General features: G+C 40.3%; 2 long non-coding RNA genes and 1 gene segment (V, D, J or C); 2 read left to right on the plus strand and 1 right to left on the minus strand.

The window, feature by feature from the left end:
- The window catches only part of LOC309508964 (immunoglobulin kappa variable 4-1-like), a 69,442-nt gene that overhangs the window by 22,145 nt on the left and 19,507 nt on the right, over positions 1 to 27,790 (minus strand).
- Positions 15,734 to 27,790, plus strand: part of LOC309508996 — a 31,582-nt gene continuing 19,525 nt past the window's right edge. The window contains exon 1 of the long non-coding RNA XR_014209759.1: positions 15,734 to 16,065. This is a non-coding gene — a long non-coding RNA (uncharacterized lncRNA). The remainder of the gene's footprint in view (positions 16,066 to 27,790) is intronic.
- On the plus strand, positions 25,366 to 27,506 carry LOC309508980. Its single transcript, XR_014209743.1, has 2 exons — positions 25,366 to 25,810; positions 27,067 to 27,506. It is a non-coding gene; the product is annotated as an uncharacterized lncRNA (long non-coding RNA).

Below are 27,790 nucleotides of genomic sequence, written 5' to 3' on the forward strand. Positions count from 1 at the left end.
TGTGTGTGTGTGTGTGAGAGTGTTTGAGCAGCTGCAGTTTCAGTTCAGTCACTGTGACTCTGACTGACGGAGGTTTTTGTACGACTCTTTATCACTGTGTGAATGTAACATCACTCACACAATTATTATTATTATAATAATTTCCTCTGCAATGTAAACTCTTACAGTAATAATGTCCAGCATCTTCAGTCTGGACTCCACTGATGGTCAGAGTGAAATCACTGTTAGATCCACTGCCACTGAATCTAGATGGAGTTCCTGACTGGAGTTTTTTTACATAACGAATCAGGAGTTTAGGAGCTTCTCCAGGTTTCTGTAAGTACCAGAATAAACCTTCATCCCCACTACCACTCCATCTGTGCACATCTCTGCTGGTTTTACATTTGATATTCACAGTTCCTCCTGGTTGTTCTGCTGTTATTGAGGGACTCTGAGTGACGGTGATCTGTCCTCTACACTCTGAAACACAACAAGAAGAAAATACACTCAAAACTTTGACAATATACTTGAAGAAATGAATTAATATCAAACTTGTGCTCCACAAACCTTGAGCAAACGCTGTGAGAGTCCAGATGAAGATGATGATGAAGGTCATGTTGATGAAGATTGTTGTGTGTGTCAGTGATGAAGTGTTAAACTCACAGCACTATAAACACTCTCACACACTGAAGATCTGATCAATATGCAAACACACTCCACATCATTTCCCTGAAGACAGAAGAAACACTGTTTTGTCTTTTAGTGTCTTTGCTAATAAACTTCTGTGGATCATTTTCAGAAACAGAAACTCATGATTTACTTCATGTTATTTTGGGTCGATCTTCTCGCTCTAAACACTGTTTTAATGATCAGTTTCATTCAGACTTTGATGCTGAGAGAATTTAATACCTGTGCTGCAGATTTATATCATCCATGATACTGTATAACAGGTCAAAGGTCATCCAATAGAGAATGACCATCTAAATCTGGCTGAAAGCTTATATTTCATCATAAAGATGATTTCATCTTTTTTTTTTTTTTAAGATGAAGAGTTTGTGGCTCTTAAATGATCTAATGAAACTGTATGATGTGTGTGTTTTTAAAAGAAGGTTTAAGGTTTTTATTTGGCAAAGATATTCTTAATTTATCACAAAATGTATTCTTGAAAAGCTTAACCTAATTTCAAATCTCATTTATTGTCACATTTAATTCTATTTTATGGATTGATTACACCATTTGATGTATTAATTTTTTTTATTTATTATTATTATAAATATGTCATATTTGGTGATATTCTGTTTTTTTCTTTTCTAAATTAATTTTTTTAATTTAATGATTTACACTAGTCATTTCACATGTAATTTTCACATGTTCATTTCATTTTAATTAAATGTGATATTGACAAAATTATCATTTAGAAACTCCCAGTTAAGATGTGTAAAGATCAGTACAGAGTCTTTCTGATTATATTATTTATTTAGATTTAATAGTTTTCATGCATTAAGAGACATTTAGAGACGATGAGACAGTTCAATAATCCTGATGTTGAGTCTCACATCAGTGTGTGTGTGTGTGTGTGTGTGTGTGTGTGTGTGTGTGTGTGTGTGTGTGTGTGTGTGTTTGAGCAGCTGCAGTTTCAGTTCAGTCACTGTGACTCTGACTGACGGAGGTTTTTGTACGACTCTTTATCACTGTGTGAACACCCAGTTACTGTTGATCCAGTGGCGACTCATACAGTAATAATGTCCAGCATCTTCAGTCTGGACTCCACTGATGGTCAGAGTGAAATCTGTTCCATAATCTGCTCCATTGCCAGTGAATCTAGATGGAGTTCCTGACTGTCGTGAATTAATTAAATAAATGAGGAGTTTAGGAGCTTCTCCAGGTTTCTGCAGATACCAGGAGAGACAGTCGCCACAACCATGAGTACGATCTCCAATTCCTCTGTTAGTTTGACAGTTTATAGAAACTGTTCCTCCTTGAACGGCTGCTTCTGAGGGAGTCTGAGTCACAGAAACCTGGCCTGTAATTTCTGTCAATGACATTTCATAAGATCATTATTACAACAATTATTAAAGTCAAAGTATCCAGTACAAAATCTAGACTGAACATCAAAAGCATATAAATCACATCTTGAGTTATTAATAGAGTAAATGAACCTTGAACAGAAAGAATGAGAGTCCAGATACAGACGCTGATGATCATCATTCTTCTTATCGGTGGTTTACTTTCAGTCTGAATGAAGAAAAGCTGTCAGTGATGAAGTGTTAAACTCACAGCACTATAAACACTCTCACACACTGAAGATCTGATCAATATGCAAACACACTCCACATCATTTCCCTGAAGACAGAAGAAACACTCACATTATGTTTGTGCAACAGCTTTGTATAGATGTTTATTTACTTGCTGCATTATTTTGGGCTGAGCTAAAACACAATAATGAGTGATTTGATGAAGACACTAAATGTTCTTGATTGACAGTAATAGTGGAGAACAGCTGCGTTCAGCAGAGAGACGGAGGAGGAGAGAAACACCTGTTGTTTCAACACATTCTCACACCCAAGGCGTCACTTTTTGTCACTTTCAACCATGCTTCAATATCTGACGCTCAAAGCACCCTTTAGCGTCCATATGTGACGCTTCGGTTATGGGTAGGTTTAGGCGTCATGTATGGACGCTAAAGGGTGCTTTGAGCGTCAGATATTGAAGCATGGTTGAAAGTGACAAAAAGTGACGCCTTGGGTATGAGAACGGGCTGGTTGTTTGAGCATCGGTAACTCAGTGGTTGTTTGTTCTTTATCTCTCAAAATTTGAGACATGGTTTCCACATTTGTCTGCCAGAAATATAACTCACTTGGACATGTACAACACAATCACAGATTATGTGAGTTATTGTCAAACACAAAGAGGTCGTTGTTGAGACATAACCCTGTCCTGTTGTAACTCAGGCTGAGGATCGATGGAACAATGAGAGCTAATTTGCTGAAATAAGATCCACACAATCTAAATGTGTGCAAGAATGTTTTTGAAGAAAAATTTAGCACAAAAACAACTTGTCACGGTTCATCGATCCGTGTGTTCATGTTGTGTATCTGTTGGTTGTTGTGGGTGTGGGGTCTGAGTTTGTTTAGGAGCTTTGCATTGATTTGTTAGTGTGAGTGATGAACAGCATCATGATATTGCAAACTGGTATTTCTTACCATATTAGTTTAATGTACTTAAATGATGAAAACACTGGTTTCATAGAAAACAGTCTATTTCTGCATTGATCAATAATTCGGATCAATAAGTTTTCTATGTTGTTACACTGCTTTTCTGAGCGTTTCCACTGTTGTCTATGTTCCTGGTTCTTGATATCTGCCTGTGTCCTGGTTTTCCCGTCCCTGTCTTACCCTCAGGATTTGTGTGTTTGTATGGACTGCCTGTGTATGACACTTGCCTGGATCTTGGATTACTCTAATAAACTGCATTTGGATCCTCAACCTTCTCTTCTCGGAGCAGTTCGTAACAGTAAATTTGCGGGTGTTGTTTATGCTCAAACAGCAACATTACACTCTAACTAAAGTTAGAAAAGGGAAATCATAAATAAATGTATAAATAAAGTAATAATTCCAGCGCTCAATAGGAGGGAGAGGCTTAGATATGTATCTGAATTATTGATCAATGCAGAAATAGACTGTTTTTCTATGAAACCAGTGTTTTCATCATTTAGTAGGCTATATTAAAATAATATGGTAAGAAATACCAGTTTGCAATATCATGATGCTGTTCATCACTCACACTAACAAATCAATGCATCTTCATCTAAAATATCAACGCATTGTGGTGAGAATGCGCTTCTTTGTGTTTTTATAACTCAATAAGCAATATCCATATGCAGAATTATCTTATTAATGATCAACTAAATGCTGTCAGCTAATGTCTACTGCAGATATAGATCTTCATACATGTGAATAAGGTTGTTCTGAAGGGAATGAGCCAGTAGAGGTCAGTGATTATCTTCATTATCTGTCAGTGATCCTCTTCTTTGAGCGGATGAACTGCTGGATCATCAGGATGAGAGTCGAGGTCTAAGAGCAGCGCTGGCCTTCACTGGTGTGTGTTCATACAGGACTGTGTGTGTTTATACAGTGTAAGATGATACTGTACTGACTGACTGATAAGGAGCAGAACCTGCCTGTAGTTTATAAAGACAAACACGGTGAGTAATGTCTTGTCCTGTTATTATCATGCGTCGCGTCTGAATGCGTTGTTGTTTTTGGAGCTCTATCGATTTGATTTATAATTCTTGATTTTTCTCGCTGCCTGCTGTGAGTGTGTTTGCTTCGGAGCTGTAAGCTCCGTCTTAGCCTCGTATTTCCTTGTTTTGAACCATCATTTACTACAATTTCTAGTTGTTTATATTACTAACGTTACTAAATACAGCTTACCCAACCCTGACGCATAACACGCTAGTAATTCGCTAGCCTGTTAACGCGCCACCCTTGCGCTCAGCTATTTTTATTTATTTATTTTCTCTCGCGCCTTTGAGTTCATAAAAGCTCAGGTGAATAAGAAACACTCAACAAACACGGTGAATAATGTCTTGTCCTGTCATTATCATGCGTTGCGTCTGAATGCGTTGTTGTTTTTGGAGCTCTATCGATTTGATTTATAATTCTTGATTTTTCTCTTTAAACCCGCTTACAACGAACATTTTCTACTCTTCCTCACTGAGAAGCACTACTGCTCAAACCTCATTGTTACAACGCGGACTGTTGAGCAGACGCGTCTCAAGCCTATTAGTGATCCAACGCTGCATACTCTTAAAGGTTACGTCCGTGGATCACGGCTGAACGCGTCTTCTCCACACTCACTTATAAACAAACACTTTTTTTTCGCCTATCGTGCGTCTACTCTACACCCCTACCACTAAAAAACCTCATAGTTACAACGCGGACTGTTGAGCAGACGCGTCTCAAGCCTATTAGTGATCCAACGCTGCATACTCTTAAAGGTTACGTCCGTGGATCACGGCTGAACGCGTCTTCTCCACACTCATTTACAAACAAACTTATAATATAAATTAGTATTAATATTGATAGCATCACTGGTAGCTTCGTTGCTAACTCACTGTCCATCTGTTAAAATGGCGAATATATCAGATGTAAGTAGTCTACCGCTTGGTGCAGGTGAGGACACATTTGAGCTTCACGCACTGCAGTCTGAGCTGGAAGCTGTTGAGAAACAGATCCACAACCTTTTATTGAGACAGGCCGAGCTGAGAGACCGGTGTTTGGCTCTTGAAACATCACGCGCCGACGCACACAAATCAGTGTTTAACGTTACTAACCCGCTGACTCCGACCGCGTCTACTCCGTGCGTTCCTCAGCATCGGTCGCAATCAGCCATGGTCTCGTTCACTCCGGCTCCAACACGCCACCACGAAGCCTGGGTGGTTCCGCAGCGGAAGACGCGAGTCAGGTTTAGACCAAGACTTTCTCCGACCCTCCCGGTTTTCGAGTTATCGACACAAAACCGCTTCTCCCCTCTACGCGAAACAGAACGCGATGCTGTGATCATCGGCGATTCCATCGTTCGGCACGTACACGCTACGTTAGGTACAAGTAAGGTGCAAAGTCACTGCTTCCCTGGTGCTCGTGTTTCTGAAATCGCTGCTCGCGTTCCCGAGATCCTGAACGGTGACGAGCGCGTCGGAACTGTGGTCCTGCACGCGGGAGTGAACGACATCAGGCTGCGCCAGACGGAGATTCTGAAGAAAGACTTCAGGAATCTAATCGATACGGTACGCAGCACATCGCCTGAAACAACGATCATTGTGTCAGGACCGCTTCCCACGTACCGACTAGGGCATGAAAAGTTCAGCAGATTATTTGCGCTAAATGAATGGTTAATGTCATGGTGCAATGAGCAGAAACTGCTCTTTGTAAATAATTGGAATCTGTTTTGGGAGCGTCCTAGGCTTTTCCGTGCTGATGGCTTACACCCAAGCAGATTCGGAGCGGATCTTCTGTCAGATAACATCTCCAAAATGTTAAATACCCTTTGACTAGTAACCAAAAGTCCAAATCATAGTCTCTGCTGCACCAATTCAACTGATATAAATACTAGTGTAGAACATTGCATAGAAACCGTGTCTATTCCTCGTTTAGTGAGATCAAATAATAAATCTAATGCAGGATCTAGGAAAAATCTAATTGTTATTAAAACAGAAAATGTTGCTATTAGTAAACAAAAACTATTTCTAAAGCTAGGTCTTCTAAACATTAGATCACTCACACCTAAGGCAGTTATTGTAAATGAAATAGTCACAGATAATAGCTTCGATGTACTTTGCCTTACTGAAACCTGGCTTAAACCAAATGATTATTTCGGTATTAATGAGTCTACTCCTCCTGGATACTGTTATAAGCATGAGCCCCGTCTGATTGGCCGTGGCGGAGGTGTTGCAACCATTTATAAAGATATTCTAAATGTTACTCAGAAAACGGGTTATAAGTTTATTTCATTTGAAGTACTTGTACTAAATGTTACGCTCTTAGATGTTAGAAAAACATCCCTATTATCTCTAGCCTTGGCTACCGTATATAGACCGCCAGGGCCTTACGCTGATTTCCTAAAAGAGTTTGCAGATTTTCTCTCAGACCTATTAGTCAATGTCGATAAAGCATTAATTGTTGGAGATTTTAACATACACGTAGATAATCCAAATGATGCGTTAGGAGCTGCGTTTACAGATTTATTAAATTCATTTGGGGTCAAGCAAAACGTCACCGGACCAACTCATCGTCTTAATCATACACTCGATTTAATTATATCACACGGAACCGATCCAACCGATATAGATATCATTCCACAAAGTGATGAAGTCACTGATCACTACATGGTAACTTGCATATTACGTACTGCTGTAATATGTCATGCGGCGTCGCGTTATCAACCAGGCAGAACAATCCTCCCATCCACCATAGATAATTTCTCAAATTGCTTATCTAATCTGTCTCAGCTGCTGCCTGAACCCAAACAAACAGATGAACTAGAAGAACTAACTAGCACTATGAGCACCATTCTCTCTAGAACATTGGATGTGGTTGCACCTATTAAATTAAAAAAGGTCAGAGAGAAAAATAAAGCACCATGGTATAACAATACTACGCATGTTTTAAAGAGAGAAACCCGTATTTTAGAGCGTAAATGGAAACAAACTAATTTAGAGGTCTTTAGAATCGCGTGGAAAGACAGTATGTCACGTTATAAAAAGGCCCTAAAAGCTGCCAGGGCTGAGCACCTCCGCAAACTAATAGAAAACAACCAAAACAATCCAAGGTTTCTATTTAACACCGTGGCTAGACTAACAAATAAACAGACGTCACCCGAACAAAATATCCCGTTACAGTTCAGTAGTAATGATTTCATGAACTTCTTCACTGAGAAAATAGAAAGCATCAGAACCACAATTATAAACGTTCAATCTTCAATCGCGCCTTACAATTCAGCTTCAATTATCACCCCGAAAGAACAATTACAGTGCTTTACAACTATAGAACAAAAAGAGTTAAATAAACTTATCACTTCATCTAAAACAACAACATGTTTATTAGATCCTATACCAACTAAACTACTGAAAGAAGTGTTATCTGTAGTGGAAGAGCCTCTCCTCAATATTATTAACTCGTCTTTATCTTTAGGTCATGTTCCAAGAACATTTAAACTGGCAGTTATAAAACCTCTCATTAAGAAACCACAATTAGATCATAATAATCTAGCAAATTATAGACCCATTTCAAATCTTCCATTTATGTCTAAAATATTAGAAAAAGTGGTGTCCGCTCAACTGGGCTCTTTCTTGCAACAAAATGATATCTATGAAAAGTTTCAGTCTGGATTCAGACCGCATCATAGCACTGAAACTGCGCTCGTTAAAATCACAAATGATTTACTTTTAGCTTCTGACCAAGGCTGTATCTCAATACTAGTTTTACTTGATCTTAGTGCTGCGTTCGATACTATAGATCACACAATACTCTTAGATCGACTACAAAATTATACTGGTGTTCAAGGACAAGCACTAAGCTGGTTCAAATCATACCTATCTGACCGCTACCATTTTGTCTATTTAAATGGAGAAAAATCGATCATAACTCCAGTAAACTATGGAGTGCCGCAGGGATCTGTATTAGGCCCTCTGTTATTTTCAATATATATGATGCCACTTGGAAATATTATAAGGAAACATGGAATTAGTTTCCATTGTTATGCTGATGACACTCAAATATATATTTCATCACGGCCGGATGAAAACGCTACATTTTCCAAATTGACAGAGTGTGTTAAAGATATAAAAGATTGGATGACGCGTAATTTTCTTTTATTAAATCCAGACAAGACAGAGGTAATACTTATCGGTTCAAAAAACCGCCCACAAAACCTCGCACAATACAACTTTAACATCATAGGATGTCCCGTTACTTTATCCTCTACAGTAAAAGACCTGGGTGTTATACTCGATTGCAACCTGTCTTTTGAAAATCATATTTCTTATGTTACAAAAACAGCCTTTTTCCACCTTAGAAACATTGCTAAGCTACGTAATATGCTATCAGTTTCTGATGCAGAAAAGTTAGTTCATGCATTCATGACCTCGAGACTGGATTACTGTAATGCTTTATTAGCTGGTTGTCCTGCATCCTCAATAAACAAGCTACAGTTAGTCCAAAATGCCGCCGCTAGAGTTCTTACGAGATCAAGAAAATATGATCATATAACACCGATTTTATCATCACTGCATTGGTTACCTATAAAGTTCCGTATTAATTACAAGGTATTGCTACTGACTTATAAAGCCCTAAACGGCTTAGCTCCAGTCTATTTAACGGATCTTCTATCGCCCTATAATCCATCGCGCTCTTTGAGATCACTAAATTCAAGGCTTTTGGTCATACCTAGGATATCCAGAACCACCAAAGGAGGGAGAGCATTTTCACATTTGGCTCCAAAACTCTGGAATAGTCTTCCTGATACTGTTCGTTGCTCAGACTCGCTCTCCCAGTTTAAAACTAGATTAAAGTCGCATCTCTTCAGCCAGGCATTCATATAATCCTACAGTTCAAACTACAATCCGGCCTCTATCCAATGCCAGAGGAGAACTGGCCCCCGACTGAGCCTGGGTTCTCCCAAGGTTTTTTTTCTCCATTAAGGCACCTGATGGAGTTTTAGGACACCATTAGGTCACTTGATGGAGTTTTTCGGTTCCTTGCCACTGTTGCCTTTGGCTTGCTCAGTTGGGGATATTTTGGGGATATCTAATTTAATTTTATCAATCAATAAATTCCTCTTGAAACAAACTTTGTTGTATTATTTTAATTTAATACTGTGAAGCTGCTTTGATGCAATCTGTATTGTGAAAAGCGCTATACAAATAAACTTGACTTGACTTGACTTGACTTGATCAGTGTTTGATGATTTTATACTTGTAATTTGTCAGTATTGTAGTTGTTTCTTACAGTATAACCACATCTTGATCCACATGTTGAGTCTCAAGTAAAAGCAACTAATGAAACTTTGTGCTTTTTAATCGATGTCCCACAGTGATTATATTCACTAGTTCTCATGAAACTTTATTAAAAGGCTTCAGATGCAGTCGACAGTTAACTTGTTCTTGACTGTATTTGACAGATCCAATATGGCGAACGGCTGATATAGATCTCAGTCATATCACTGATCTAGAAGAGCACACAATCTCAAAGCTGTGCTGAGATCAGTCAGTCCGTCAGTTTCCAGCATATTTTTATTCTCCCTAAAGATATGAATATGAGGACATTTAAAACCAATACCACTGAGTCTCTGGCACCCTTATGAAAAGAAAATATATTTCCCATATATGAATGATCAAGAGATTATATGGTTTAACAGTATTTTTGAAAATATACAGAATAATATATTGTGTTAATATATTACAATATATTGAATAATATATAATGAATTGCCGCTTTTCATATATTGAAAAATATGTGACAATATATGTATTAATATGCCCTATACCATAATGTATGCCATTTTATATTCAGTAATACTGAACTAGAAATCGCCTCGGTTACGACTGTAACCTCGGTTCCCTGAAGAGGGAACGAGCGTTGCGTCGAAAGCTGACGCTATGGGAACGCTTTGCGTGATGACGTCTTGAAGCACATGTAAAATCAGTCCAATGGTGTGGCGGAACGTCAGAGGCGGGTGACGTCACGTACCAGGAAGCTATAAAAGCCGGCCCGAAACAGAAAACGAAAGCTTCGTAAAGTCTGAAGTCGCGCTGACAGGCATGAAGGAGATATGGCAAGGCGACGCAACGCTCGTTCCCTCTTCAGGGAACCGAGGTTACAGTCGTAACCGAGGCGTTCCCTTTCAAGGGAACTCCCGTTGCGTCGAAAGCTGACGCTATGGGAACGTCTATACCAACGCCTCCATAGCTACAAATGTCTGTCCTGTGTGTAATCATGTGAGCAGCACTAAGAAGACAAAACATGAGACCCTAGAGTAGAGTCTAAATCCAGAGAGTAGAACCTGACGAAGGTGTGCGGTGAGGACCAGCCTGCCGCATCACAGACGTCCTGTAACGATACTCCTGATATAAGGGCCTTAGAGGCCGCCATACACCTAGTAGAGAGCGACCGGACAGCCAAAGGAGAAGGCTGTCCAGCCGCCTCATAAGCCAGTGAGATAGTCTCAACCACCCACTTGCTCATCCTTTGCTTAGACACTGGACCTCCCTTGTTAGGGGAGCAAAAGTCACTTTTACGCCACAGGGCAGCTCTGTGGACATACGCGTCTAACGCCCGAACAGGGCAAAGCAAATTATTCGCCTCCTGGTCCGATTTCGAAAGGGAGGAGGACCTCCAAGTGCCACGAAGGAAACGAGATACCCAGGGGGTCTTTCCCCACAGACATTCCACCCAAAGGACTGTGGTAAGCACCTATGGCCGCCACATAGACCTTTAAAGTGGACGGGGTCAGACCTGCAGTGAACCGTTCCTGCAGGAACTCCAGCACTGTACCAATTGGGCAGTGGACTGGGTCCAACCGACGGTCACTACACCAAGAAGTGAATACTCTCCACTTCAGGGCATAAAGTTTCCTCGTGGAGGGAGCTCTGGACTGTAGAATGGTCTCAACAACCTCGGTTGAGAGACCTGACTCTATGAGCTGGGCCCCCTCAGAGGCCAAGCCCACAGGTTCCACAGTTCTGGCCGAGGGTGAAATATCGAGCCCTCTGCCTGGGACAGAAGGTCCCTCCTGACGGGTAACTCCAGAGGATGCCCGTCGAGGAGGGACACAAGATCGGGAAACCATACTCTGCCCGGCCAGCGCGGGGCTATAAAAAGCAGGCAAACCCGGTCCCTGCGAACTCTTTCCAGAACTCCCGGGAGCAGAGCAACTGGGGGAAAGGCGTACAGACGTAGCCTCGGCCACGTCTGTACCATAGCATCCAGTCCCAGAGGAGCTGGATGCGTGAAGGAGAACCAAAGTGGACAGTGAGACGTCTCTCGAGACGCAAACAGATCCACTTATAATTTCCATATCAGCTCCACCACCTCGGGGGTGGAGCCACCATTCCCCGGGCCTCGGCCCCTGTCTCGACAGAGTGTCTGCTCCTATATTCTGGACCCCGGGGATGTAGGCTGCCTTGAGTGACAGCAACTTCCCCTGGGACCACAAGAGGATATGGCATGCCAGCGCAAACCCCCTTGATATAGGCGACTACCGACGTGTTGTCCGTATGTACTACACATGGTGTCCCCTGAGACCTGTGATAAAGCTCCTCAGAGCCCGGAAGACAGCTAACATCTCTAGGCTATAGAATGCCAGGAACGATGATGGTCTTCCCACAGACCTTGAGATGAGCGACCCTCAGGATCGCTCCCCAACCCGTGAGGGAAGCATCCGTCGTTAGCAGTTTGCGACGACAAGGAGCTCCCAGCACTGGGCCCTGGGACAGGAACCAAGGTTTCTTCCACATAACCAAGGCACGTAGGCATCACCGCGTGACCTTGATTGTGCGAAATGGGTTGCCCCTCGGGGAAAAACCCTCTGGTCCTGAGCCACCACTGCAGGGGCCTCATGTGCAGCAGTCCAAAAGGTATCCCGTTGGAAGCTGCTGCCATGAGACCCAACAGTCTCTGGAACTGTTTGACAGTGAGTAGCTGGCCTAGCTTTACACTTCTCACAGCTGCCAGGATGGAATCGAAGCATGGCGATGACAGGCGCGCCTGCATCGACACTGAATCCCAAACCACGCCTAAAAAAGTGGTCCTCTAAAATGGAGAAAGCACACTCTTCTTGGCGTTCAGCCGTAACCCCAACTCTTTCATCTGGGCGAGAACAACATCTCGATGTTGAACCGCCATCTAATGCGACTGAGCTAAAATCAACCAATCGTCGATGTAGTTCGTGATGCGAATACCCCGGAGGCGCAGAGGCGCCAGAGCTGCATCCACGCATTTGGTGAAAGTGCGGGGTGATAAAGCCAGGCCGAATGGAAGAACTCGATATTGGTATGCTTTGCCCCCGAAAGCAAACCTCAGGAACTTCCAATGACACGGACGGATGGAAATATGCGTCCTTGAGGTCTATCGTGACAAACCAGTCCTCGGACCTGATCTGTGGCACGATTTGTCTCAAGGTTAACATTTTGAACTTGAGCTGCATGTACTCGTACAGAACTCGAAGATCTAAAATGGGACGCAATCCCCCGTCCTTTTTTGGAACTATGAAGTACCGGTTGTAAAACCCGGTTTCCCTGTTGGAGGGGGGTACATATTCTATGGCCCCTTTCTCTAACAGAGTGTTTACTTCCTGTTCCATAACCAGAACCTGCTCGGGGCCCACCACTGTGGGCAGGACCCCCATAAACCGCGGTGGGCGTTAATAGAATTGTATCTAATACCCTTTTTCCACGGTCTGCAGGACCCAACGAGAAACATTTGACAGTAGCTTCCACGCTGTCAAAGATTCTACTAGAGGTACCAGTCTCTCGAGACTGGTTTCTGGATTTTGTTGCTGTTGAGTAGTCGGTTCGTCGCCCTGTAACGGCGCACCGGCAGGGAACGACCAAACAGACTGCTCCAGCACCCTCCTCAGAGGGGGCGGGCATCCCGAGGCCACTACGTTTCCGGGTGGACCTTGAGATATGTGCTCGCCGGAGACCGCTGCGCCCTGTAACACCGGAGGCGGCAGGGTTGGCAGAACGGTCCCCTGAGGGCACCGAAGCCGTATTTTTCTCCTGCTGTTGAGTAGTCGGTTCGTCGCCCTGTAACGGCGCACCGGCAGGGAACGACCAAACAGACTGCTCTAGCACCCTCCTCAGAGGGGGCGGGCATCCCGAGGCCACTACGTTTCCGGGTGGACCTTGAGATATGTGCTCGCCGGAGACCGCTGCGCCCTGTAACACCAGAGGTGGCAGGGTTGGCAGAACGGTCCCCTGAGGGCACCGAAGAGAGACGGGCACCGTGAAAAGAGGTGTTAACCGCTCTGCTTCGGGGGGACTACCCTCATTTGTCCTGAGCCCTCAGACATCAGGACTTTTTCCCAGCAGCCTTCTTGGCGGTAATAACGGTCCGCAGATCCGTTTTACCCCTCGAAGACTGCTGGGTTTGAGAGCGCCCTCCGTGTCCCCGAGATTTTTGTGGGGGAGCACGAGAGGACACACTCTGTTTTTGAGTGGCACGATGTTCAGCGCTCTTTTTAGAGGAGTGAGGCTGCTCCCGCTCAGCAGCCTCAATGAAAGAACGGCGGGGGAGAAGTTTTTGTAATGCAGCTGCCTGTTTAGCAGCTTCCTGAGATTTAGCTACCGCACTGTTTACTGCATCACCAAATAAACCAACAGTGGAAACCGGAGCATCTAAGAGAACGTGCTTTTCTTTCTCTTTTATATCGCTCAAATTGAGCCACAGATGCCTCTCAGTGGCCACCAGGGCTGCCATAGACCGTCCGATTGATTTAGCGGTCTCCTTGGTGGCCCTGAGAGACAGATCTGTGGCTCTGCGTAGTTCAGCCACTGTGTCAGGACCAATTCCCCCGCCCTCCTCTAAATCCCCCAATAATTCTGCCTGATAGGCTTGCATAATAGACATCGTATGCAGACACGCTGCAGCTTGACCAGCGGCTGCATACGATTTATGAACCAGAGATGATGTGAATTTTACTGGCTTAGAGGGAAGTGAAGGAGCTTTCAGGGAAGATGCCGTTGCTGGAGAGAGATAGCTCGCAAGCGTCTCCTCCACCTTCGGCATCTCCCCATAACCATATTCTTTATATTTGTGAATGGAAGAATAGTGGGATGTTTGTGGTGCATACACTCTGTATGAAACCGGTTTTCCCCACGATTTCGACACCTCGGTGTGGAGATCGGGGAAAAACGGAAGGCTTCTTCGCTGAGGCTGTGTACGAGATGGCAGGAAGCGTTCGTCGAGCTTACTTTTCGAACGAACGTCCTGCCTATCCTCTGGCCACTCAATAGATAGTCTGTCAACTGCTCTAGTAATAACATCGAGCAGTTCCTCAAACGCATGAGACTGAGGTGGCGAATCCTCAGACTCAGCTTCAATACTCACAACATCCAACTCCTCAGAGCTGGACAGTTGCAGTATTGGTGCCTCTATCGGGGGGGAAGAAACCGCAATGCGTGCTTCCACACCCTGATGAGAGGCACTGGATCTGTCAGATTGATGCTGAGATAAGGCAGAGCCCGTCTCAACATCCACTGACAGATCCATTTGCGAACCCCAGGTCTGAGATCGCCGCCGAGCCTCAGCCGCGGCGGGACCCGAGCCCTGGGGAACGCGATCGGGATTGAACCGAGCCAAGCGGGATCGGAGCGTGCGCAATGGAAGCGCGTCGCAATGCACACAGTCACCACCCTCGAGTGCTGACTGGGCATGCTCCTCACCCAAACAAACAACACAAAGAGTGTGAGTATCACCTCCCGTTAAATAACGCGGGCAGGGATGGACACACACTCTAAACTGCTGCTTGCTCGCCATACTGAATATATATATATATAATATAGACAGACAACACCAAATAACAAGGACAGATTCAACACAGAGCGCAACTGAAGACTCAGAAAGCTTTCGTTTTCTGTTTCGGGCCGGCTTTTATAGCTTCCTGGTACGTGACGTCACCCGCCTCTGACGTTCCGCCACACCATTGGACTGATTTTACATGTGCTTCAAGACGTCATCACGCAAAGCGTTCCCATAGCGTCAGTTTTCGACGCAACGGGAGTTCCCTTGAAAGGGAACTGTCTTCTGCTCATGTGAGACTCAGACGCATCGCTGGATTCATAATTAATGCGTCCAGAAAACAGTGAATGGTCACAGACAGACTGATTGTGGGACGGTGGAGCGTCTGATCATGTTAAATAAGGTTTCTCTCTTTCACGGCTCATTTTGCTCTGAATCAGTTCATCTGTGACTCTTGTACATGATGATCTAAACAGCGGCTTTATGGAAGATGATTAATAAACTAGTCAAGCAACATCTTTATGATTCACTTTACAGTATGAGTGTATGATTAAGAAGAAAAAATAATAATGTTTTATAAAAATACATGAACAACCATATGAGAATAGATAAACCAACAATTATCTTTCTAATTATCTTCAGTAATATTAATAATTGATATTAATATTACGATTATATTAATTATATTATACTTAATTATATTAATTTATACTAAGTTCATATTTGTGTTTCTGTTGAGTGTGTGTGTGTGTGTGTGTGTGTGTGTGTGTGTGTGTGTGTGTGTGTGTGTGTGTGAGCAGCTGCAGTTTCAGTTCAGTCACTGTGACTCTGACTGACGGAGGTTTTTGTACGACTCTTTATCACTGTGTGAACACATAATCACCCGCACAATAATAATCATCTGTTCTGCAATGGAAACTCTGACAGTAATAATGTCCAGCATCTTCAGTCTGGACTCCACTGATGGTCAGAGTGAAATCACTGTTAGATCCACTGCCACTGAATCTAGATGGAGTTCCTGACTGGAGGGTGTTGGCATAATAAATCAGGAGTTTAGGAGCTTCTCCAGGTTTCTGGAAGTACCAGGATAAAGCATCCCCACTACTCCATCTCTTCACATCTCTGCTGGTTTTACATTTGATATTCACAGTTCCTCCTGGTTGTTCTGCTGTTATTGAGGGACTCTGAGTGACGGTGATCTGTCCTCTACACTCTGAAACACAACAAGAAGAAAATACACTCAAAACTTTGACAATATACTTGAAGAAATGAATTAACATCAAACTTGTGCTCCACAAACCTTGAGCAAACGCTGTGAGAGTCCAGATGAAGATGATGATGGTCATGTTGATGAAGATTGTTGTGTGTGTCAGTGATGAAGTGTTAAACTCACAGCACTATAAACACTCTCACACACTGAAGATCTGATCAATATGCAAACACACTCCACATCATTTCCCTGAAGACAGTCACTCATTAACAGACACAAAACACAATCACTGAAGTGAGAACAGAGTAAAATGAATGTTTTTCATAATATTTGATCTTCTACAAAATGTTAAAAATGATATAATTCAATTCAGTTCTGAATACTACAATACCAACTTTAGTATATAAATCTGAATATCTGCTGTGAGACTTTGAGAATATTTTTACTGTAGTTGGAGTGAAACGTCACTGTTAATCCCCAAATTTTACACCAAATCCATGTGTGTTCCTGCAGTTTATGAACAGACATGAGGATCATCACACACACGAGTCTCTGTCAGTCACTGAATAACTGAGTTTGATTGAGACTCACACATGATATAAACATGTTCGCTTTAATAAATTCAGTTAGTAATTCAGTGATGATGAGCTTCATAAAGCAGGGGAAGTCAGTGAGTTTCTGTTGTAATGATTTGACGGTGGAAACACAGCATTCAGAGAGTGAGGATCCAAATGCAGTTTATTTACAAGTATAATCCAGTCATAGTCCATATATCAGACAGAGGTAAAGCACATGTTATCATGTGTTATCATGGAACGAGAAATCCAAGACTCAGACAGAGAGAATCACCAAAAACAAAGAGACTGATCGAGAATTAATTTTGGTTCAACCAAAAAAACAATAAATTTTGGTTTATACAATTTAATTTAAAGGTGAACTATGCAGTTTTTTTTTTTTTTTTTTTACCTTAAAGGGGTGGGTGGGGGTGGGGGGGGGGGGGGGGGATGCTCATTTTCACTCAATCTCCTGTTAATCTTGAGTACCTATAGAGTAGTATTGCATCCTTCATATCTCCAAAAAGTCTTTAGTTTTATTATATGTATAAAAGAAAGATAGGCTGTACCGAGTCTTTCCGGAAAAAAACGAGCGTCTGGAGGCGGGCCGTGTGGGCGAAGCTAAAGTTGTGTAACCGAGCTAACAACACACAGAGACATTTGAAGCAGTTACTCACCGCTTGCGACCGCGAACCTTTATCATTGTGACTGCTCGATCCTTAAGCATTAGACGATCTGCAAATCCGTCGATCTGGGCTTTGTTTATAAAACAATCATCGTCGAAATGCAGGGAACAAACAGTCTTGCACAAAAACAAACAGTCTCTGAAAAATTTTTTGGCACAGAAATACTCCTTCAAACGTACAATTTAATTTTTGAAACTTTGTCCATGTTTAGCATGGGAATCCAACTCTTTAACAGTGTAAAAAACTCAGTATGCATGAAATAGCATTTCACCCCCCCTTTAAATGAACAGCTTTGGAGTCATTGGAATGGTTATATGACTTTTTTCAGGTTGAATGGTGGTCTTCTCGCACCCCCCGAGCGCCTGTGAGCGGAAAAACCACACTTGCAACTTTGGGCCGGCGGGCGTCAGGAAGTATGGCGTGATATCAGGTCTCGCGATGTAACAAATTGCTTTACGGCACTGCACACATACACTATCTAAACATTTATAGCCTTCTGTGTATCATACACACCTCAGTGGACATGGCTCCGTGCGTTCGCCGGCTTCTTTGAAAACAAATGCACAGGACCAGAGGGAGAAGATGGGAGGGGGGAGAGTCGCCAATGAGTTTTGATGACAGTGTTGTCAAATATCTATTCCGAAGCTGTAGGGGGACCTCTATAGAGAAACCCGTGAGAAAACAGCGAAGAAATTGCCAAAACTGCATAGCGCTGCTTTAATTTATTTTAGAAGACGCTTCTCGAGCTTTGGGTTCTAGCAGGATGCCGGTTATAACGGTTTTGTAACGAGCGTTTAATCCACGACATATATGTAGACATTCATTCATCTGCCAATCAACTAAAATGAACTGAGAATCTGTGGCGTGCAGGTGACATCATCATCGTTATGGTGAATTATTATTATACGTTTAATCTCACTATGTGTGTCTGTGCGTTAGAGCGAGAGGTAAGTGATTATTTCACACTATTGATTTTGTCTTTCCCTTTGGACCTTTGGGGAGTTTTCTGTTTCCTGGCACGAACACACACTTCCTGTTTAGTATCAGTATTTTCGCGGTTTGAGAGCCCTTGTTAGTCGCTTGACGTCACAGTCCGGCTCGGCTCAAATATTCCCGAAGTGTAATGAGTTTAGGTTGGATGCATGTTCAATAAATGTTATTTTGTTTCTTTTTGTAGCAAATGTGTTGAATCGAATCTTATTCTTTCCAATAGAGTTAAAGGTACGACCCTAAATTAAAAGACCTTAGTCAGGTTAGATGCCATTTTGAATTTAACGAAAACGAGGCTGTATAGACGAGGGATAGACTTGGTCTGTGTCCGAAATCTCTTGAGTAGGTGCTTATTTTGAACAAGTAATTACTTCACAACTGCTAAAAAAGTACATTCTATATAGTGTGTGTGTGTGTGTGTGTGTGTGTGTGTGTGTGTGTGTGTGTGTGTGTGTGTGTGTGTGTGTGTGTGTGTGTGTGTAGAATGTAATCCAAACATACATTCGCCATGTTGTCATTATCATGTGACGAAGTAGTAGGTCATCCGGGTACTTTTTGCCTACTCTTTTACTCTTTAGTACTTCTTTTGTCACATGCTGTTTTTTGCCTACTATTTAGTAGATTTGAAAGTATGTGATTTTGGATGGCACTCATTGTATAAAGGTCATGAAGGAGTTTTTAATCTACTGCCTTTTTTCGAAAAGAAGTTTCCTCATCTGACCAATCAATATGTTAAACAACAGTGCGATCCATTAAACTCACTGTACTTATATCCCTCACAGCCTCGTTTTCATTCCTGTATAAAAATAAATGCCTTCTGGTTTGTATTTCCACAGCATGAAGGAAAGATCTTACGCATTTATGAATGAACCGCTCATTGACATGTTATTATGATATCTGCTTCAAACATTACTGTGCTCATGATAACTTTAGTTAACTCTACAATAAGTAAATCCACTTCAGCTAAATACTCTTAGACAGCGATGCCATAGAAATGTACAGAGATCCCGCAAAAACGGACATTCAAAGACAAAACTCTAAAGATGGCGGTGGACTTGTTTCTCTAAGGTCGATAACTAGAGGAGGCTCTGAAGAGTCTTAAAGGTATATTTCAGATAATAATGAAAACCTGTCATAATTTACTCACTCTCGCTTGTTTCAGTCATGTATGATTTTCATTTCTTCTGCATAAAGTTGATAAATGTCTATTCACATGCATTGTGAATACGTGGTGCACATGAGACCAGTGACCAACAGGGGCAGCAAGAGACAATCCATCAGGAGCAGAAGGTTAAAGTTCATAAATGTAAAACAGACATAAGCTCTGCTCGAAATATTTTGTTGGTTAGAATTTGCTTAATGTGAGTAAAATATAGATTTTTTTTTTTAAATGGCAGATGATTGGAAAAGTCATGGAAATTCATTAATTGATCATTGATCAAGGTAAATTATTAGAAAAAGAAGGGTCATTCTACAGAAACGTCCTTTTTTGGTATGGCAATTGATTTCTTTTTCTAACATTTAAACTTACACCACATTATTAGATTACCCTTTGACTTTATGAATATGCATAAATGTCAGCTTAATGATTTTTTTTTATAGTTTTTGTGCATTTATTTAAAGACGACATGTACCATTTTTTTGTCTCTGGTGTTACCTTACTACTTTGGCAATATTAAAGGTTTTTATGAAATATTTTTTTTTAGCACATGTAGTCAGAGTTACCGAAAAATAATAATAATGCAACAAATAAGGAGCTTATGTTTTATTTATTTGAATCAGGTTTGTTAAAAGTTTGCTTGAATAGGTTAGTTCATTTGCACATGTATTTGCTATAACAATGAAAATATTTGAAAACCAGTTAAAATCAAGTAATAATGCAATCCTTTAAATCTTAACTTTTGAGTAGCAGAATTAAATGGATGTAAAATTATTATGATGTCACATGTGACACTGTATTTAATGTGACAGAAAAAAAAGACAGCAACACCAGTGACACAATTAATCACCAATGACACACATAAGACTAAAAAATCATTATTCTTCAACTATAATTAAGTAAATGAGACTAAATTGTTACTTTTGGCATATAATCTAAATGAATAGCTTTGAATAAAGTTTATCTATCAATGGGAGTCACTGGTGTTACACATAAGAAAGGAGACTGACACCAGTGACAATTTTCATGAAAATTTCATTTTACAAAATGGCTGCTGCAAGGTATCAAACCACATGTTGTCAATCATGGTATACGAACTAAATTAATCCATTTGTATTCTAGTTTTTTTTAATTAATTTTTTTACAATTATAATCATGATATAATCAAATCATGAGATAAATGAGAGGATTTCTGATAACTGAAAAGAGACAGTGGATCTACCATGGGCTTTTCTTAGATATTCAGGAAATTGGAAGAAAGAATAAAAAAAATAAAAAAAGTATTTCAAAATAAGAGATTTTTGTTTAACGGTAACACCAGTGACACAACTCCAGGGGACCACTACTTTCATTATAAATTTTATAATATTTATTCTGCATTTAGTTTTTTTTATATCATATACAGTACTGTGCAAAAGTCTTAGGCATGTTAATATTTTCTGAAAGCATTCTCACTTTACAGCATTTTAACACGAGTGCCAGTACTCTACACAGTCCTGTAGCTTTGCAGGAAGGTTTCTTCAAGCATCTCGGAGACGTTCCCGCAGTTCTTCTGGATTTAGTCTGTCTCAGTTTCTTCATGTAATCACAGACGGACTCGATGATGGTGAGATCAGATCATACCGGCTGCTGTCAGACTCCTTGTGCAGACACAAATCTCACTGGATTATTACAATTAATGGCAAAAAGAATGTTTGGAAATGTAAACTGATATTTCCTACTGACACACTACAGCTGACATACAAAGATATAAATATCTTTTATTAACATGCCTAAGACTTTTGCACAGTACTGTACATACTATATTTGATAGTTATGTATACATTATTGTATTTTAAATGGTGTAAAAACCTGTTATTAACCTCAAAATAAAGCGTTTTCCCTCTGGACATGACTGTGGGGACGAGCACTTCTGTGGTGCTGGGAATTCTATATAATTCATAAAAATCTAATATTGACACATTGATGGCTCGAGAAGGTGTAATTGTTCAAATAACATATTGTTTTATTTTAAAATGTAAAGAAATTGTAACCCTAAAGTGTTTTTTTAAGTGTAATATTTCTGTAAAGGCTATAGGGACAGAAAAAAACACATTTCTGTAGAATGACCCAGAAATGAGTTCATCAGGTCCGTTTGGTCTTCAGATGTGTTTGCTCTGCTGACTGGTGAAAGTTTATAAGAGAAAACATTTATAGAAGAATATTTAGATATGTGTATTTGAAAATGTGTGTGTGTGTGTGTGTGTGTGTGTGTGTGTGTGTGTGTGTGTGTGTGTGTGTGTGTGTGTGTGTGTGTGTGTGAGCAGCTGCAGTTTCAGTTCAGTCACTGTGACTCTGACTGACGGAGGTTTTTGTACGGCTCTTTATCACTGTGTGAACACATTTTTACTGTCGATGACATGTAAACTCTGACAGTAATAATGTCCAGCATCTTCAGTCTGGACTCCACTGATGGTCAGAGTGAAATCACTGTTAGATCCACTGCCACTGAATCTAGATGGAGTTCCTGACTGGAGGGTTTTTGTATAATAAATCAGGAGTTTAGGAGCTTCTCCAGGTTTCTGTAAGTACCAGGACACACAGGCTGGGCTGCACGCTGCATCTCTACTGAGTTTACAGCTCATCTCTACAGTTTCTCCTGGTTTGGCAGGTTTCACAGGAGTCTGAGTCACTGTGATCTGAGATCTACAGCCTGAAAAACAATTTTATCAGTCTAATGTATATATTATTTGACATTTTTAAACGGTGTAAAAATTATATTATTTAAATGATTTATTTAAAATATAAACTGTTCACCTTGTAGTATAAAGCAGTATAACAGTGTCCAGATGAAGATGATGATGAAGGTCATGTTGATGAAGATTGTTGTGTGTGTCAGTGATGAAGTGTTAAACTCACAGCACTATAAACACTCTCACACACTGAAGATCTGATCAATATGCAAACACACTCCACATCATTTCCCTGAAGACAGTCACTCATTAACAGACACAAAACACAATCACTGAAGTGAGAACTGAGGAAAAATGAAGGTTTTTCATAATATTTGATCTTCTACAAAATGTTCAATTCAGTTCTGATTACATCTAGACCAACTTCAGTATTAATCTGAATATCTGCAGATCCGGATCCAGACTCAAATCACTGAAGGTTTTCTATAGTAAAGTGCAGATTTAAACTTGAGCAACAGTGAGACATTTAACATTATTTACATGTCATCACTTTTACCAATAATTGGAGTATATATATATTTTTAAATATACTTTGCTACGAGTATTTTTACTGTATTTGGAGTGAAACGTCGCTGTTAATCCCCAAATTTCACACCAAATCCATGTGTGTTCCTGCAGTTTCTGAACAGACATGAGGATCATCACACACACGAGTCTCTGTCAGTCACTGAATAACTGAGTCTGATTGAGAGTCACACATGATATAAACATATTGACCTTTATAAATCTTTATGAAATAGATTTTAAAATATATGGTGAAATGCATGTGCTGTGTTTGATGAAGGACACCTGTTGGGTGATCTGGTCTTTCATTTTTAAATATTTTTGCTATATAATATAATTGCTAATTCCTCCATACATAGATATGAATATAAATTATTATCATCAGCTCTGAAGTTGAAAGATGTGTTTATGATGCTGTTAATATCTGCATTATGAGGGATGAACTTAATAAATAAATAGACTTATTAAACTGATCAACATATTTAAGATGCTGGTGATTCAGTTTAGAAAGAACAATATATTAAATCATAAATGCAGAAAATCTAAAAAATAAATGTGGAGAAGGATTGAAAAATATCCACTGAAGTGAAAATCAAAGTGACTGAATTTCTACATGAAGGATGAAATAGGAAACATGAGACAGATATGAATTCTGAAAAATCACAATCAAAAATGTTAAAAACTGATGAAGCTCCAGAAAGTGATGTTCAATAAAATCATCATGTGTGTGTGTGTGTGTGTGTGTGTGTGTGTGTGTGTGTGTGTGTGTGTGTGTGTGTGTGTGTGTGTGTGTGTGTGTGTGTGTGTGTGTGTGTGTGTGTGTGTGTGTGTGTTTGAGCAGCTGCAGTTTCAGTTCAGTCACTGTGACTCTGACTGACGGAGGTTTTTGTACGACTCTTTATCACTGTGTGAACACATAGTCACTGCTGATCTTGTGACGACTCTGACAGTAATAATGTCCAGCATCTTCAGTCTGGACTCCACCGATGGTCAGAGTGAAATCTGTTCCTCCATATTCTCCATTCCCACTGATTTCACTGAAACTGTCATCATAAACTAGGGCTTGCATAGACTAGTCGAGTAGTCGATAGATCGACTACTTCAACCACTAGTCGACGCTGTCGGAAACAATCGACTACTCGAGCGTCCATTAACCATAAATGAATTAAAAATGGCGAACGTCACCAACAGACGCCACACGTCAGATGTGTGGAAGTATTTCATCAAGGATGACAAAAATATTGTAATTGGCCAACTCTGCAAGAGGCCGTTCACATATTGCGTTTAAAAACGTGTGGAAAGCGCGGCCGCTGTCTCCTACAAGCGCTCGCGCTCCCATGGCGTCTGTCGGTGCTATGCAACCGTGAACTGCGCTCTCCATGATGACGATGAAGAAGTATCAGCAAAGGATTAATTGATTTCTAGCCCTTGCATTAGCTTTACTACTAGATATATTTCTGGAGATGAGAAGGAAAAACCCGCCTGGAAAAACTAGCGCACCACGTTGTTTCCATATGAGCGCGCTCGCCGCGCCTACATTTGAAATAACGACCTTGAGCGCGAAAAAGACGCGATATGTGAACGGCCCCTAGAAGCAGACGTCTGAAATGAAAGGCAAGAACGGCTATTTATTTGGCTTTAGACTGTTACATGAAAATTTAAAAATGAAATGTCATAATTATAATGTTTTGAGAGTTTACTTATGTAATTGTTGCATTAGGCTATGAATTAATAAATGTTTATTGATAAGATCTAGCTATTTCATGTCTTTTCATTTAAAGTAGCATGAACCACGAGTAGTCGAGTAACTCGAGTATTGTTTTGATAAGGAATCGACTAGCAGAAATCAGTAGTCGTGCAACCCCTATCATAAACACTATCTATCCCAATAATGATGAGTTTAGGAGCTTCTCCGTGTTTCTGCTGATACCAATATAAACCCAAGCCATCTATCCCAGTATCAGTTTTACAGTCTATAGTGGCGATTTGTCCTACAGAAACATTCACAACTTCAGGCTGAGTCACAGTGATTCCTCTGGATGCTGTTGACAACAACATTATATGAGTTTCATCAAATGACATGAACATTAAAGACTCAGAAATGACAAGCTTTGACTTCTGTTACCTGGAATAAAAGCGGTCAGAATCCAGATGAAGCTGCTGAAGAGATTCATGGTGTTTGTTGGGTTTGTACCGTGGTAAACAGCAGTGTGTTATAAAGTGTGTGAGTCTGAAGGCTATAAACACTCGGAGAGCTGAAACACGTGCCGATGCAAAGTGACTCTCTGAGCAAAAACCAGCTGGAGGAAAACACACATGAAAATGAACACATGCAGAAGAAACTGATCCAGTTTTGTGGCCTTTAATGTGTTTTATTCTCATGATCCAATGGAGTGTGTTTTCACTTCTTTAGGAGTTTAGAAATCATTTCTTCTTTATTCTGCACGAGTCTCTGGTTCAGAGTTCAGACTTTCTGATGAATCAAATGACAGTTTCATCACTAAAAGAAACAAGTATTTCACTGTGAACTCCATGAGAGGGAAAAGGTCATTCCAGAGGTCACAGGTCATCAACACTTATTAAAATGCTTTAAGAAACACATAATCATTTAGAAACTCCCAGTTAAGGTGTGTAAAGATCAGTACAGAGTCTTTCTGATTATATTATTTATTTAGATTTAATAGTTTTCATGCATTAAGAGACATTTAGAGACGATGAGACAATAATCCTGATGTTGAGTCTCATATCAGTGTGTGTGTGTGTGTGTGTGTGTGTGTGTCTTTCTCTGCTTGAGTGTGTGTGTGTGTGTGTGTGTGTGTGTGTGTGTGTGTGTGTGTGTGTGTGTGTGTGTGTGTGTGTGTGTGTGTGTGTGTGTGTGTGTGTGTGTTCATTTGAGTGTGACGGAGGTTTTTGTACGACTCTTTCACTAGAATGAAACACTGTGGTGGACTTTCGGTGGAGGAACTAAACTGACGATCAGTAAGTCCAGTAAGAAAATTTTAATTCATTCATTTTATTTCAGCAAGATAATTATTTGTGATGATCTTAAAATGCCAGGAATGAACCTTAAAAAAACATCTAAAAGATGATCTTATTTGTCAACAAGATCATTCATTTACTAATGTTTTTGAAAAGCAATGTATCATTTAAATATTTTATGATTTACTTAAGTTTTATATTTCATATTGTTTTTAAATGTTATTCTTAATTTTACATTAATAATTTAATTATTATTGGTAACATTTGATTGTATTGTAATCTAGCCTATGGATTGCAGTATTTTATGATATATTCAATTATTTCTTGGTATAAATAATTTTGTCTAGAATTAATAGTAAATTTAACAATTAAGGGTTTTTAAATGCATCCAAAGTTTAATAATACAATTTTTGTGTAAGCATCATCATCAGACAAAGAGATATTTAGTTAATAAGCATTTAAAAATCTTTATTATGATGATTATGATTGTAAGTGTCTTAACAGTAGAATTTAAAATATATATTGAAACTTTGCTGAAAATTACAATTGATTTTTTGTGAGTATCAAAATGTATGAATATTTTTACAAAAACAATTAATATTGAAATGATTATTTAAAATTGATTTCAAAATAAGGTTCTGTAATCAATCAAATGAGTGTTTTTTTATTTTTTTATTTTGAAAATTTTATAATTTGTATCACTATTTTAAATGTCATATTTCATTGTGCATGAATATTTAAAATCTAATTATTGCTAACATTTAGTTCATTTCATGTATTGACTGCTGTACTTTAAAATCTATTAAATTATTTCTTCATATATAATTTTGTCTATAATTCTTGGTAAATGTAACTATTAAGTGCTTTTTTAAACACATGAAACAAAAGTTGTATAATGTGGACAACATAAATATAATTTTTGTAATTTTCATCAGACAGAAAGAAACTCAGTTGAAGAGCATTTTGAAAATTAATCATTTAAACAATCAAATTTGCTGATGTTTATGATTGTGAGCGTCTGAATAGCAGAATATTTTCAAAATACAATTAATATTGAAATGATCATTTAAATTAGTTTTCTAGATCTTATAACGACATCACAATATAACCATCAATTTACTTGGACAATGTTTTTCAAACTCATTCTGTGGATCATTTAAAATGTAACTTGTATTATTTAAAATCAAATGATCATTCATGAATGTGTGTGTGTGTGTGTGTGTGTGTGTGTGTGTGTGTGTGTGTGTGTGTTCCAGCGGGTCCCTCCGTGTCTCCCTCCGTGTCTCTGCTGTCTCCCTCTTCTCTGCTGATCTCTGGAGACTCCTCCGCTCTGCTCTGCCTGCTCAGCTCTTACTCTCCACAGGGGGCGACGGTGAGCTGGACGCTGGACGGGTCAGAGGTCACCGAGGGGGTTCAGACCAGCGCAGAGAGCGAGCGGGACGGTCTCTACAGTCGCAGCAGCGTCCTGAGCCTCAGCAAAGCACGCTGGGAAGACACAAAGCGCTTCGTCTGCAGAGGAACACATGCCGGAGCTGCTCACGAGGCCTCGTTCCTCAAGAGCTCCGAGTGCTGATGTTTCTCCAGTGAAGACCAGCGTATCTGAGCGTCACGTGATTTACAGCTCAATACTGAAGCAGTCTGTCAATGTGCTGCCATTGCTGTTCATTCAATAAAGCTTCATCTGAACGCAAGCGCACATTTGTGTTGGACTGCATCATTGATCAGTGTGTCGTTCCTTCAAAGTCCTGCACTAAAGTTTCAGCGGCTTTTGATTGATTTTAATTAGGGGTGTAACAATAATTACAGTGGATAGTGACAATATGTATCGTATTATTCACCCAAAATGAAAGTTTAGGAAGTTTACAGGGTTTTCGTGTCACTACTACATTAAACTACTGTATATAATGTTGAATATAATGTATAATAATGCAATGGGGGAATATTTGTGGGTCCTGATAATGCCAAATGTCTGATGTTACC

The sequence above is a fragment of the Leuciscus leuciscus genome, assembly GCF_965113295.1.
Source record: "Leuciscus leuciscus genome assembly, chromosome: 11".
Classification (NCBI taxonomy): Eukaryota; Metazoa; Chordata; class Actinopteri; order Cypriniformes; family Leuciscidae; genus Leuciscus; species Leuciscus leuciscus.